Source organism: Accipiter gentilis, chromosome 5 (genome assembly GCF_929443795.1).
Source record: "Accipiter gentilis chromosome 5, bAccGen1.1, whole genome shotgun sequence".
NCBI lineage: Eukaryota > Metazoa > Chordata > Aves > Accipitriformes > Accipitridae > Astur > Astur gentilis.
In genome coordinates this window covers 3,037,190-3,052,656 of record NC_064884.1, presented here as the reverse complement: position 1 = coordinate 3,052,656, position 15,467 = coordinate 3,037,190, and the positions used below count along the sequence as shown (strand labels likewise).

Genomic DNA, 15,467 nt, shown 5'->3' with positions numbered 1-15,467 from the left:
TGCCGTAACTTTTAAAAACTGAAAGTGTGCCAGAGAGAAATCATAAAAGATGACCCGCTCAGATTTTTATATTTGAACTAAAGCAGAGAGACATTTTATTTGTAAGCCTCCAGGCCCCATTTACCAAGATATACTTGCTTTTATGAGCAGATGAGTCTGTATACTTCAATGCATTATTCAACCAGATGCAGAGAAGGGCTTTCACATACGTGTGTGTGCACACATGCACACGTGCGCACACACGAAAAAAGTAGAGGAGTAGAATGAGCGAAGACCTCATTTACAGCGAGTGCTGGAGATCAAGAAGGGAAAAAGAATTTCATGCAATAAACAAAAATGATTGCAAGTCCCAGAATAAACAAATATTTGCAGCTGGAATAAGCATGTGATCAAACTCACAATCCTCTCTCTGCCCAAAAGGCAGAGTTTATTTTGATGTCACCAACAGCAGCTGGAGGACAGCCAGGAAAGAAAGGAAATGTACAGATTTTCTTTTTCCAAGCAATGATGTGAAATTATTTTCTATTAGTTCTGTGTGCCCAGTGCTTCTTTGTGGTCTTTGAAGCTAAATTTCCCCAAAACTTTCAGTGGAATCAGAAGTGAATGCTAAATTTGATAATCATATTGAGAATTCTCCCCTCAATATATATTCTTCTTGTATTTTTTTCTGTAAATGAGGACATCACTTTGCACTGGCATACCGTAAACTGCCACCACTGTTTTGGTCTAACATCCCCATTGCAACATTTATGCAATATGGATCGCAATTACAACATGCTAAACAGAGATAGGTCTCTAAAGTTAATCATCAAAAAGTTCATATTTCTAATGTTTTTGCTTCAGGGCATAAATTATTCTACCTTACCAGAAGCATTTTAATGCCATGATTTATTCAATGTGAATATAGGGTGAAAAATTCTGAATCACCAAAAACACCGAAATAAAATGGACTATTACAAGCTACTTCCAGTACACACAAACACACATTTGACTCATTTAATAATAGGGTAACTTCAGTGAAACCTAAAGACACACCAATCTTCAGGATCTTGCACTAAGAAGAGCAAGTACAATGTTCTGGCTCCACTATCCACTTCCATTTGCGCTTGCCAAATGCATGGGGGCCAATTCAGAACAGCAATACACATAATGTACGGCTGTTCTCAAAGGAATTCAAAGAGACAAGTATGCTCTTTTGCAATTCAATAAACCACTTTTTCTCACGCTCGAGTGGTGACCTCCTCTTAAATACACAAGTCTGCTGAAGAGAAGGTGCAGCCAAAATGCAGGGCTTGTCAGATAAAATAATCTACATTTAAAGAGGCATGGCCAGGCAATGTAAGCTGCAAAATTCTGTTTGTATAAAAGAAAGGAAAAGAAAGAAAGAAAAAAAAAAAAAGGAACCAGTGCTGTGGCCTAAACTTTGGTGCAACTGAAGAACAAGGACAAACCAATGTCTGAGGCTCAGTCAACAGAAACTCAAACAGATTTTCAGCATCTATTCATGAATGCACTCGCATCCATAATGCTGCACAGCAACGTATCAGGGTGGTGGCCATATGTACTCCCACTTGCCTACCAGATGCATTCTTGAATAGCTGGAACAGGGTCTCAGATCAAAAGTATTTCCCCAGATCTAACACTGATTACACGTGATTTTACAGAAGATCATCCTGCCTATCTGTAAAATGAGACTAATGATATTTGCCACCTACGCAAAGAGCTTCACAGTCCATGTCTGAGCAGCACAATCCAACATTCAAGCCCACTACGGGGATCATAACGTGACACAACACAGATCATCACTTTGCTGGGGAGGAAAGAATGAGCTTTTACCTGGTTAGGAAGGGGAAAGCTTGCAGATGAGAGAATAAAGTCCAAGAACATGGGTGGTAAGAGGGGATAACCTCGAGTGTCTGCTACTGCAAAAGATGGGAGGACAAAGTCCAGTTTGCAGCCAAAGAGCAAAGGCCACAGAAAGTAGCAAAAAAATTAGCACAGTGGAGTTGCTCAAACATGGCATGTTTCTAACCTAAATTGTTGTTTCTTAACCTAGCACACTAGGTATGGATGTTCTTCCGACAGTTGTCGTGCCCGCTCAGGTTGTTTCCAAACAATTTTAATTTTCTTTTTTATATGTTTATCTTGGTAAAGTAATTTCTATGTAGTTCAACTACAGACAGAGATGGGCAAGAACTACCAGGTTTCTTTTTTAGAAAAACAAATAAAACCCCTAAATCTTAAAAGGCTAACAAAAAGGAATAACCAAGCTGCAAAACAAGAATGAAGAAAGTGCCCTTTTACTCACAAAAGTACAGAGGAATGGGTTAGAGTTCACGAGATCCAATGATTTTCTGTTTTACATCTCATTTCAGCTCAGCATATGCTTTATGTTAAATACATTAATTTCCTTGACATCAGTGGGGGGGGCTGCTTGTGTTGAAGGTTCAGCAACTGCTGGAACACCGTCCTAAATCAAGTGCATCTGCAACTTCAATGAAGAGCATTTATGAAGCAAATTGTTGCTGAAATGTTTGATTTTCTGCACCTCCAGAAGTGTGAAGGCTTGTAAATATAAATCTAGCAAAACCTACTACGTTTTAGAGCATTCACTTTCCCATGTAGTTACTGTAGCTCAGCTGAATCCATCCTCATGTCTGGCAACTGCAAGTCTCTGAGCCTGTAAGCACACACTGTGGCTGGCTAGCTTCGCTTCTATCACAGGTAAAGTACAGAAAGGATTTTTAAGAACATATTTTAAAAACAAGATACTCAAATTATTCAACTTAGAAACAGCAAACTGGTTTATTAGCAAAGAAAATAGAGCAAACAATAAAAAAAAACTTTAAACAAAACTATGTCAGGAAGAATACTGCTCTAAAGTCCTATTGGACTTGACTGCAAGATTTCAATGACAGGATTTTTTTTTTTTTTTTTCCTGAAGTGCTGTTAAATACGTTGTGCCCCCCCGAGATGCATTTTAAAGTTAGCGGACATACAAATTACGTGAAGGAGCCCAATTAAAGGATTCACAATGATCATTAATGAAGACTGAAGGAATTATAACTAACCTGTCATGAAATACTAGCGAGTTGCAAATAGCTCTACTATAACCACACAAATAGCTCTACTATAAGCACACATCCTGGTTTCAAGAGACTACATATTGCTCAAACATCCTCACAGTCACAATTATTCATTCAGCCAGTACATTAAAAAAAAAAATTCCTTCATCAGTTCAGGTTCATCATCCCAAATAACATTCTACAACATGTAGTGGAGTCCTCCTGTCACCTGTTACCATTATTTACTTACACAGGAGCCATAAAAACAATCCACTCCATGACTAAAACAGTCCACTACTGACAATCGCCTGGACCCTCCTTCCCCCTCTTTTTATTTTTCCTTTAAAGCAGAAAAGATCTTATTTAGGACATTTCAACTACAAATTAAGGCACAGTGTTTCTAAGGCCACATGTTAGCTGGTAGTTCCTTGAAGCTTTCAAGAGAGTAACAAAAAGGAAAAAAGAGAACCAAAGCACCACAATAACATCAGTCAGAGGCATAGAAAATGAATTTGTTTTAAAAACTACCTTGAGCCAGGGATTTTTTTACACTGCATCATTTCAAGCCAATCATGTTCATTACATTAAGTTCTGCTAACCTCACATCACAAGCCATATAATGAATGGGTTTTTTTCCCCAAACAAAGGAAAAAAATAAATTTAAAAGCAGTGTGCAAGAGTCATGCTTTACCAGTTCTAAAAAGAAGCACAATCAACTATCATCGACTCCCGTGAAAAATGGAAGTTTCTTTTTAAGAATGATCTCCAAAAGGTAGGTAACTATAAACTCCCATGATGGGAAATTAAATAAATAAAATTATTTCCAGCATCTTGTTTAACATACCAAAGATTTTAGCTGTTAGCAAATCTCCACTTACACTGGGAGTGCTTTTCCCTGAGACTACAGGGATTGGAATTCCCTCTAAAAGTTTTCCCATGTTGACCTCCATTACAGCACTTGGGCAACTTGTAACCACTACACCATTGCTGGCTTGACCATTGGTTCTACAAGATGATGCCTGCTTCTTCCTAAATGCTGAAAAATTTCAAATCCATTTTAAGTCAGCAGGAGTACAACTGCAGGAAGATAAGCCCAGAAATTGAATGTAATCCTCACTGAAGTTAACACTAATGCTCCTGGTATTACTGCTTGTCCAAGTTTACAGCAGTGGCTGCGACTTCATCCCTGGCCTTCTCAAAGTGGTCTGGTTGTATTTCAGCTCCACCAGAGCACAATTACAATTGTGTATTGTAGCAAACCCATTGGAGGAAAGAGTTAAAAATTCCCTCTGCTAGAAAACAGCTACAGAAGTCAAATACTCAATGTGTCTGTCGAAACCAAAAATGCAAGAGAAAGTCTCAAAAACATAAGTTGTTTTTAAATTGTACTTGCATGGAATGTATCTGCGATTATTTTAAGTAATGAATTGACAATGGGCTTTAAACAAAAAAAAAAAAAAAACCACAAATAAACCCCACCAAACACAACTACTAATCATCTACTACAGATTTTAAAAACAAGAATAAGTCTACGCAGAGGGAAAAAAGAAAAACCAAAACAGTTTTCACAGATGCAGAAGAAATGAAACAGATGGTAACTCTTACTGAAGAGTATATTCATGCTGAACAAACATAAATATGTTTTTGGTCAATAACATTTCAACTGTCAGAAACAGCATGGACAAAAAAGACTTACTCAAAGATTCACCCTCTTCCCTATCCCTAAAATTATGTAATTCAGGAATACTGTTGACAAAATTAAGGCTACAGATACCCTCTATTGGCAAACCGCATTTAAAATTGAACGCCACTCACCTTAGTAGGCGACGGCTCAGCAACAGAAATTATTTAACACATTTCGTACCTAATATATTGGATTCTACACAGATGTCGTGCTACAGACCGGGCTTCAAGTGTGCCAGGCAACATACAGGACGGCTGCACCCAAAGTATACACTCCCATTTCAATCACCTATGAAATCACATTGGCCAATTCTTCAAAGGACTGCAGCAACAAGACTACTCAATGGCAGTATAACTAAAAGAGTTTCAGAGATTTCCACAAGGAAAAGAAAAAAAGCAATAAACAAACAGTTACTTCAATTCTACAATCAAATGAAGGAACAAAAAAACAACAACAACAAAAAAAGAGAGAGAAAAAAGGGAAAGAAAAGCAAATGCCAAATTTAAAAAAAAAACAACACAACACAGGTAACTGGATAAAGTGGGTTTCTTCCATTTTTCATAATCTTTACCACTTCAATAAAAAGGAAATCTGAAGGACAAATGGCACTTTTTAAAAAAGCAAACATAATGGATTGGAGTTACGTTTTTTCCTTGCATTTAGATACCAATTCCAGCAGAGCCAAAGGAAGCAGGTGACAAGTTCTGCTCGCTGGGTTTGGTATCTCTAAAGCTCAACTAGGTTCTAGGTATTCTAGATTTCTACCTTACAGTGGAAGGATCACTACACTTTTGCTCTCAATCAGAAAAAGATACATTATACTCCAAGGTTTTCTGAATAATTGGGTCCATTCCCCAGACTGAGGTTCTGGCAATTCAGGAAAGTCGTCAGTGACCCAGAAAACCATTCTGGAAAAATGCAAGGCACAGGAGGCAAATGAATATGCAAGTATTTCCACAATTATTACCACATCAAGTATGGCATACACAAAGCATGTAAGGAATCAGGGACGTGTTTCACTCTGTTTTCAGCTATTTACCCAAGTTACGGAAAGGTACATGTACTTTTTATTTATATACGCATGCAGATCCCACCTAGATTATACTTAGGTCATGGGAAAGAAACCAGCAACTTGGAGGTCGTTTCCCAGAACTGAACTGTAACTATGGCTAGCTTGAAACACAAGACAATGTCATGCACTCACAGCAATATCGAAAGGGACCAGGTGACAATACTGTCATATCTTCAAGCTCTCCCTTGAGCACAGTTAGAAAAATAAAACGGCAAACATCCCCTTCCGCACACCCGCTCCCAAAAGCTGACATTATAAAGTAACATCCCTGTATTTTTAATTGTTAGAAAATAAAATTGTTTCAATAAATGGGCTTTGGAAATCTGCATCTGTAACTTTATTAAAAAAACCACAGCCATACGCATGTGATTTATTTGATCTGAAGCTGATTTCAGCATGTGTCCCGAAACACTTAACATGGGTCTTCTGTTGATCAATCTTACTATAAATTAGGAATGCTAGATGAAAACCAGTTTCACCTTTTGCCTAAATGGGAAGTTCTTAAGCAAATTTGTCTTCTCAGTCATTCGCTTTTCCTGCTTATCTTGCTTCAAAGCAGTATTTGGGGCTATTTAAAGCAATAGTGATTTTGAAGAGATATCAAACCCTCATACATCAAAGGAGGCAAAAACTTCAACTGCTCCGTCAACGCTTCCTCCAAAGGATGGACATCAACAATGAAGCAAGGCTTATTAAAGCCACTTCAGAGAGATTTATCCCCATTTCCAAAACATGGCCATTTAATCTCCCCCTTCTACGTTAGGAAGAAAAAAAAAGCAACCTAAAGAAGCTGCTAATAATATGGGCTAAATAAATATTTTTTTTATTACTTTAAATATTTGACAGCCATTTTTTAACCTTAAAAAAAGGTTTATTTTTCACAACATTGGAAAAAAGTTCAAGTTCAACCTTCAGGTTCTGCTAAAGCAAATTAGCATACTCCGAGGTACGCTCTTTGCAGTTTGACAAAGAAACATTTTGAGTGAAATTAATGAGACACCTCTGCCACACATTAGTAAAACACACAGATTTGATAAATACTTCTAAAAAAAAAAAACAAAAACCAGCAACGAATGAAATACAGTGACACAAGAGATCCAGGGCTGCGATATCAAATCTCAGCGCAACCACTTGAGATACAACTGTCCCACTGGTAGGCAGTCAGTACTCGGGTAACAGGCACTGCAGACTGAGGAAAGCACCTGTACATCCGCTGCCCCAGTTCACAGTCCAGCACAGTAGACTGAAACTTCAAGTAAATTTGGGGTTGCAAGAAAGTACCAACCAGAACTGGATCTGATGAAGCTCAAATACATTGCCTTTCTGCTGATTCTACTATGAGAGTGACACCTTAAACTGGCTTGTCCATTTGTTTGAAGACAGACGGGAGACTTGATGGAATCACCTCCTCTTTATGAGCACACCCCCCCTATTGAAAGCCATGGGGTTCTAGGCACTTGCAGACCTGAATCTAGGTGCTTTAATAACCGCTTTGCTCCCCTCTGGAGAAAGCATCCTGTGGGTGGAACTCCTGCAGAGGGTTAGCAAAGTCCAAGTAACGTTTCCCTCACAAAGAAGTTGTTTCAACAAACTTTTCAGCAGCGTTCACACAGACCTTATGGCCACCGGCAGATGGCTACGTTTCGCTTCCTGTGCTATCCCTCTTTTAGAATGGTTGAGCTGTGATCACAAGGCACTTACATGAAGTCTCTCTCCCACTTGGCGTGTAGTTTTCCACCTCCACTAAATTCTAAGATCCTGTAAAGAACATCTTTTATCCTACCACATATAGGAAAAGGAAAAGACTACCAGATTGATGATTTTGTAATAGTCCTCCAGGCAGTAAGCACTTTGATATTTTACTACGGCACCAGGTTTTTAATCGCTAAAATTCAATGTGAATGGTTACACACAATAAAATTTACTTCAAAACGCTAACAATTCTCCTGAATACGATCAAAAGAGGTGTCATTTGGCGAACTTAGGATAGCACAAAGTTCTAGTAGGAGAGGAGGAAAAAAAGAAAAAAAAAGAAAAAAAGTGTGGTGTTTTATGTCTCCCCCAGAAGGCATGCAGTTGTGTTTACATTTTAAGCTTATTTAAATGTATGGCCTCTGTAAGCAAAACCAACCCTCCTTTAAACACTTTCACAAGGACGCTTTATATAGTTAAGAAAGCCTCTTAAAGTCTTCCTCTATGCTTTAAGCGTCAGACTAGTCACCTAAACTGCCTCCCTATCTTGCATTATCCTGCAGTTCTGACATACTTACTCAACCACTATGCCACGTTCTAAAAACTAATTTTAAGAAACAAATTTATAAATGACAAATCCACTCAGTTTTGAATCTCTTAATCTTCGCAAAGCTTCATATAAGTAAAGAATACTTTTCTCTGTTTAGTGAAAGAGCCTCACACCATGAAGAACTTAATAACCTAAGTAAAAACCCCTTTCCTTTGCATGCTTCTTACTATTTGCATTAAATACATTACAAGTACCAACATTTAGCATCCCGGAATGAGATTACCTAGCCATGTATCTGGGATAGAGTGGAAACACAGGAAACTGGTGGAAGCTTGACCTTCACTTCAAATTTTTCTACCACCAATACATTTAAGCAGCAAATGTAGCGGTCTATACAAGTTTATTGCTTAAAACTTTTAACACCAGTTCCTTAGTGACTTAGGGAAAAAAAAAAAAAAGAAAGCAAAGAAAAAGGCAGTACAGCAGAGAAGAAGAATGGGGGAGGAGAAACATTTATTGCTTTCTCTCTACATCAATGTTCACAAGGTGACTGATTACTCAGAGAGAAGTGGGACAGATAGGAAGAAATTCTGACACACTGTTTTATCAGGGATGTATATCCACATTTCAATCAGACTGTTCCCAATGAGACTGGAGAAGATAAAAGTAGAATCAGAGTAAAAGAAAAATTCTCAAACTGTTTGTATACATTCACAGTTTTTCCTTCTGTAAAATTGCAGCATCTGCAAGAGAAATGAGACTAATATAAGCTAGAAAGATGCAAACAAGCTTAGAAAACACAAGCCATTCTACACCCCCCCACACATACTTCAAGTCCTTTTTTCATTTCTCTTTATATAAATCTACACTTGAGCATTTGTTTCACTTCATGTTTTAAGATTTGCAGTTATGCATATGCTTAAGGGGAATACTTAAGCTATTTTTTGAAAAAACAGTAATATAAAAACAAATAAATAGTATCTTCATTGCAATCCCTACACAGGTCCAGCTGGAAGACAGCAAACCCAACAGTAACTTCCATGCGATCAGGAGTCATGCCTGATAAAGTCCAGAGCATTTTTTCTCCCTCTGAAGCCTTTTCATTTCAGCATTTTCCACCAGGGCTGAAAGGCATGATGTATTACTCCTGAAACGCCACTGTCTTAAAGCTACTTTTGTCCAGGTTTTAAGATAGCAGCTTGTTCCGTGTTATCTTTTCCCTCTTCCACCACAAACCAGATTTTCAACAAAACAACGCCACCTCTGACATCATTTCTTCACCCTCACCGATTACTCCATTTCAAAAGTTTGTTATTCCTGGGGAGAACTAGGATGACTTTGAAAGATGTTACGCTAGACTTTACTAGAGAGCAATTTTTCCAGCCTCGTAGTTGGCCTTGCAAGCATTTCCATCTCATAGGAGGGTTAAGAGAAACCTAACACCTGGAAGGCTGCAGATAAAAAGTTAAGAGAGATTTGCAAGTGCTAGTTGCTACTGAGACCCTCAGCCCTTGAAACACTAACATCTATTTACAACATAAAAAAAGAAGAAAACAAACAGTCACAAACAGATGGGGCAAACAGAAAAAGAAAGTGTAAATTGATTTGGCCAGAACAATGTTGGAAGATGTCTACAAGTACTTAATAGAGTTAAATGTTTAAAAAAGAAAATCATTTCCCTGTAAGTTCAGACACCGAGGTGGTAAATAGCACCGTATGTCATGCCATATGTCAGTCAGCAAACAACCTTAACAAATCATCTTCCAAAAAGCATTCTCTAAAGCTACATGTTTTCCATATTTCCCCACACAAACAGGAACTATCTTACTTTAAGCAGCGATATAAGAAAATTCACGTGCTGTTCCAACGTTAATCCTTTCAAACATCAGGCAAATCAGCCCACAATGCACTACTTCACTGGCTAGAAGGCGTCAATGTATTCTGCAAAGAAACTAGTGCCATTGACACATGCAAAGCTAAGACCACACCGTTACTTTAAACACATTCTCACCTCACTTAAAAACACTGATTTTTTTTGCCACTGTCTTAAGTGACAAGAACAACCTGAGTTCTTAGGGGTTATTGATTTGTTAGACTTGCTGAACTCAGACCTTTTGAACCAACTAGAAAAATCCATGCATCGCTGCCATGTGTTTTACAAGGTCTGTTGTTCCTAAAGGAAGAGTTAGCCTTTGAACACCACATAGATAAGTCAGATTTAGAATACGCAGCATTTGGGAAAAGAACAAGTTGCCTATGCTGTTATTTTGGAAAATTAAATATAACAGCAAGATCTTTCAATGTCTCCTTCTTACACAGTTACTGTCTAGCCCCTCGTACAGCACTTCGTCTAGCAACTTGCTAGCAAATTTCAGGCAAGAATTAGAAGACTTAAAAGCTAATACTTTAACTCATTTATGTAAGCCCATGCATTAACATGTCAAATACCGTCATCTTAATTTCTAAAAGTCTTTATGGGTAGGTGAAATATCAGTAATGCTCATAATGCCAGTCAGGAATAAGATTTTACTTTATTTTAAGAAGATACCAAAGTCTCTCCAGTCTCAAAGAAGTTTGCTATGATGCAGCATGAAGAATGCCCTCCAGGAACAGAAAAAAGGGGTTTTGTCAGAGTATGCAGGAGCACTACGTGCGTTTGCACACACTTAGGCCCAGAAGTGAATTCCAGGCATAAAAAACAAACAACAAACCACTCCTGTGCATTACTGTCATCCCACTGAAGCTGCTGTATTTGTAAAAATAGCTTTAAAAACTTGTGAAAGCTATTCAAGTTCATGCCCCCCAATGTTATTTTTAACCAGCAGCATTTTTGCAGGGTATGCTTGAGAAAGGCATCAGATCTCTGCCTCTGAAAGCTCACCCCATCGGATTTCACATATTGGTTATCAGACACAGATGGTCCAGAATCACGTGGTTATTCACCTACCAATACCTCTCCTTATTGTCACAGTACCTGAGAAACTACAATACACAAATTATTTTCTGACTCGTTTGCTGTGTCTAGTTTATCATGCTGAAGACTTGAGTAGATTCCAGAAACCTAGTAACACATTTCAGAGAAGGAAGACCTACAGAAGATTTTACGCTTCGTGCACTATATAGGTTATGGGGCTGCAGTTGCCTAACTTTGAAGTCTTCTGCCCTCTATCAATCAAGATTCACTACTCTCATGTATCAAAAATGACGGAGAGCAGAATGCCTAAGCCCAACATAGGAAAACATGTTATTTGCACAATTTTGCTAATAAAGATCTCTACAGTATTTAGAATAAAGACTAGACTAGATAGTTCAGAACTCTAAAAACTTTTAACAACTTTCCTAAATGGACATTTTATTTGCATTTTGTATTCAAAACAAATCACAGTATTCATATTGACCCTTGAGTCAGCCTAAGTCACTGCACTTCTAACAGATTTAAAGAAAGAAAAAAAAAAAAAAAAAAAAAGAGACATCTACATCACTTCCCAGATTCTTCCTCTGAATGCATGTACCAAATAATTAGGAGCTCTTGAACCACGGCAATGCTGAAATGCTGAAAAGACCTTAATCCAAACAAAGCTGGAAGCATCATGCTGTCAGCAAGGTCTTCTGAGATAACAAGGTCACCAGGTTACGTATAACAGGGTTTTCTTGCATTAGTTATAGGATTCTGCTGACTTAGCTGTTCATACTGAAGAATTCTTCAACTTGTTTAACAGGTTGTCAGCTTTTTACTTTGCAAGCTAGCTCCACGTTCATTCCTCATGCAAATTGGTGCTATCTCCAGCAGAAATTACAATGCTTCACGCCAAAGCTGGAGTTCATTCTAAAAACACCAGTCAGTGGCTACTTGTTATTTTGAAGCACCCCAGTTTATGAAAAACTCTTTTGAGTTTAAAAAGAGCGTTAAACATTTTGACCTCGGGTCTGCTATGTCAGAATCTAACATGGACCTGAATACTGCAGTATATCTGTGCATTTCTCATGATAGCTAGCATTTTGAGTCCCTTACGTTCAGCGGTAACAAGTTCGCACAGTTCATTTATTAATGAATACTCCCTCCTATTGTCTGTGAGAAAAATGCACATTTAACAAAGCCTCACTGTTCTCCAGACTCCGGTCACATGGGGTTATATAGAGAGATTGCCACCTTTAGATTATAATTCCTGCTGAACCATTTCTCCAGATGAGTTGAACAGTCTCAGTTTTCTTTTGCTATTCTTACTTTATTCTCCAAATGTAGGCTACGGGTTTTCAGACAGGAATGTACTCTTTCAATCTGTTCTAGAATGCAAATCAACAATTACCTAGCAAAAACCTTGAAAATCAAGCATCTACATTAATTCCTCCTCTTCTCCATATTTTAAACCTTATAGAGAATCAGGAAGATTAGCGAAGGCAGACTGAGAGACACTTTTTATCTATTTATTATGCGTCCTACAGACTCTAAAGCCATATATACTTTTTTTTGCCACTCCTGTAACACAAAGTTGTGACCCAGGTTTTCTGAAGTGTAATATTGCATACCTGCTCCCACATGCTGCTTTCAGCAGTGCGCGCACACGCACAAACCTTTAGCACTTTGTGCCTACAGAAATATTCAAAAGGGAAATTCCAACATGCATATGCATAAGTTAACACTCAGATAGAAATCAAAAACTACACAAAGAATTTAGAGCTACATTTCTTTATGTATTCAAATTTTTGGAAATTTTAACGCATAAATGAGAGAAGCAACACAGCCTCAAGACCTAGCCAAAGCACGCAGTGCCAGGAATTTTTGAGTGACTGTCCCAGCAGTCACTGACAATATGGCCCTTAGCAAATCCTCTAACATCTCCATGTTAAGGAGTTCCTTGTCCAAAAGGATAGGGAGTATTTTTAATTCTCTCAAAGGACTATTATGAAGATTAATTAAGGTCTGAGCAGTGCTTTGAAGATCAAAACGGCTATGCTGTTATTTATTATTAAAGAACAACAAAGTGCATTCTTGTTGTCCATAATTCAACTTCTTAGAGAAAACAGTGAAAGAGCACATGTGCTCGAGTGCATAAATTAACTCTCCCTGCCCCAACAAGCTGTGATTTGCATAACTGCATTTTTAGTCACCAAACCCCCATCAGTAAATCTATACTCATCCCTTTGAAATATTGTAAAGGCCTTAAGGAATATAACCAACATAGTTTCTTTTCTGATTCCTTTCCAGGATAAGCTTTTCGTATCAGATATTTCTGCCTCAGTTCAGCAATGCCTTTTATCCCATACGAAGCCCTAGGATTGCTCACATGCTAACATTAGACATATTCTAAAATGTCTTGCTAAATTAGAAATTCAATACCTATTTTGGATGTGTCCATTCAAAAAGAGGACAGAGACACAGAATGGCACAGAGGGAAAAAAAATTATTTTGGGGGGGGGTGTGGTGTCACAATTATTTTGGAGCTCTGTTTTCTTCACAGGCTTTCCCATCAGAAAACAGCCAATATACTTGACAAAGTATTTCACAAAAAATGTCCACTGCTGAAATCTACACAGAAATACTATGTTGCACACTGTATCACTAATTTTCATTCCTTTCAAATGCATACACACGTAAAACTTCTAAATTATTTACTAGAAATGATACCATAGTTCAATTATATTTGTATTCTTAAAACATGGAATCATCTGTATTTTGGCAGCATCTCCACAAAAACATAAAAGGTGCGTAGTATTTAAAAAAAATAAAAATAATTTAAAAATTCAGAATAACTACTCCCAAGTCTTGCCACCACAACCACATTTTCCTGATCTTATTCAAACAGCCACAGCAGGAGATCAAGTTCTCCAGCATCCCAGCACTGGGATGTAACAGTGCAAATATTTAAAGAAAACAAGAATACAAGCTGTTGGACCTAGAGGTAGGGAGCACAGAAAACTGACGTAACCTGGTCAGCTACTACCAGCCTTAGGCTTTAAAGAAATTGCTAACAAAGGGTCCAGTATCTGCAAGATGCTGAGCATCTCTCCAGTGTGTCAGCCAGTATCACCTCTTCACAGGAAATACTTAAATTTTATTGGATTACTTTTTGGCTCTTTTCCCATTACCTTAGTTTGCACTCATAAGATTCTTAAAATCTGCAGCACATTCTTATTAAAAACACAGATACCAGATTTTGAACTTCTGTACTTTTTAGACTGCTTTCAGGAGAAAGTTGTGTTATATTTAGCAGCCATATGGCATCCCTCCTCCACACACATGTTTTCTAGTGATAAGAACTGACAAAGTTTTCTAAAACACTGATCTATATGTTTTCATTTCCAATTTTAATCTTAGAAGTTAACTGCGGTTTAAACTTGGCATTTGACGAACAGGAAATGCAAGGAGTACCTGTAGCAAAGATGCAATCAAGAAGTTTTCTTGTAATCTAGGTGAAAGTGTTCAGAAAGCTACTAAGCTGTATTCTAGACAGCTAAATTCTCCCTAAATTAATGCAATATGGCTCCATAACTAAATAGCCAAGGATGTATTGGCTTCCTTATGCAATTTGCAATTACTTTGCATATGGATGACTGAAAGTATTAGGTAAAGAATACTCCCTATAGCGAAATCTTTAAAAAATGATAGGTTACTTGCGTATTTCAAACTGCTGTACATCTTAACAGAGGAGGAAGCAAAAAGCACAGCGACAACCAACTAGTATACTGTAAAGAACTTCAAAGATACAAGGGCAACCACCATACAGTTTTCCCATGTTCCTGGGAGCCAGGTTTACATACTGCTTAGAAGACAGAAAGCTGAATTTCCCTATAGCACGGGCTAATTTCATAGAAACTGCAGCCAAAGGTTAGAAAGAGGACAACAGTTTTAAGAAGCAAGAGAAGACGTTTGGGACAGGTGAAAAGGCAAGCTGAACCTACAACAAAAATACACATAAACTTCACCCTGACTGCCACCCCTTCATTCATGCACCCCTTAGAGGAGAGAAAAAAAAAAAAAAAAAAAGAAAAAAAAAGGGGAAAAAAAGGGATTGAAGGCCCCTAACAACTTAACACTCGAAGAAAGAAATGGATTGTTTTCCTCTCTAGCACCAAGAAGAATCAGTGCTTGATATACCTACCTGTCAACTAAATTATGCCCGATTGCTACAGCTCTTCTGGTTATCTAGAGCTTTTCCAATTCTTCCCGCGCTTTTCTGAGGACCAGTGACCCAGAGAACAGCCCGAGTGATGCTCTCGCAGACCAAGCCAGCTGCAGCCACCTGAACATCACTCCCCTGCAAAATGATGCAGAGTGCCATCTCCAACGGTGACCGAACGAAGCCAGGCAGAAGAACACCAGATGCAAGAACTCATACTGTGCCGCCACTTCGACAGCACTGACCTCTGCCAGCTGTCTTACGAGTCGCAGGTTGCGGGGCAGAC

The 15,467-nt window shown here is 38.2% G+C and overlaps 1 protein-coding gene across 1 annotated transcript in view; it reads right to left on the bottom strand.

The window, feature by feature from the left end:
- The window catches only part of ARHGAP32 (Rho GTPase activating protein 32), a 252,566-nt gene extending 237,356 nt beyond the window's left edge, over positions 1-15,210 (bottom strand). The window contains exon 1 of the mRNA XM_049799524.1: positions 15,164-15,210. The gene's annotated coding sequence lies outside the window, so the exon portion shown is untranslated. The remainder of the gene's footprint in view (positions 1-15,163) is intronic.
- Between the last annotated feature and the right edge of the window lie 257 nt (positions 15,211-15,467).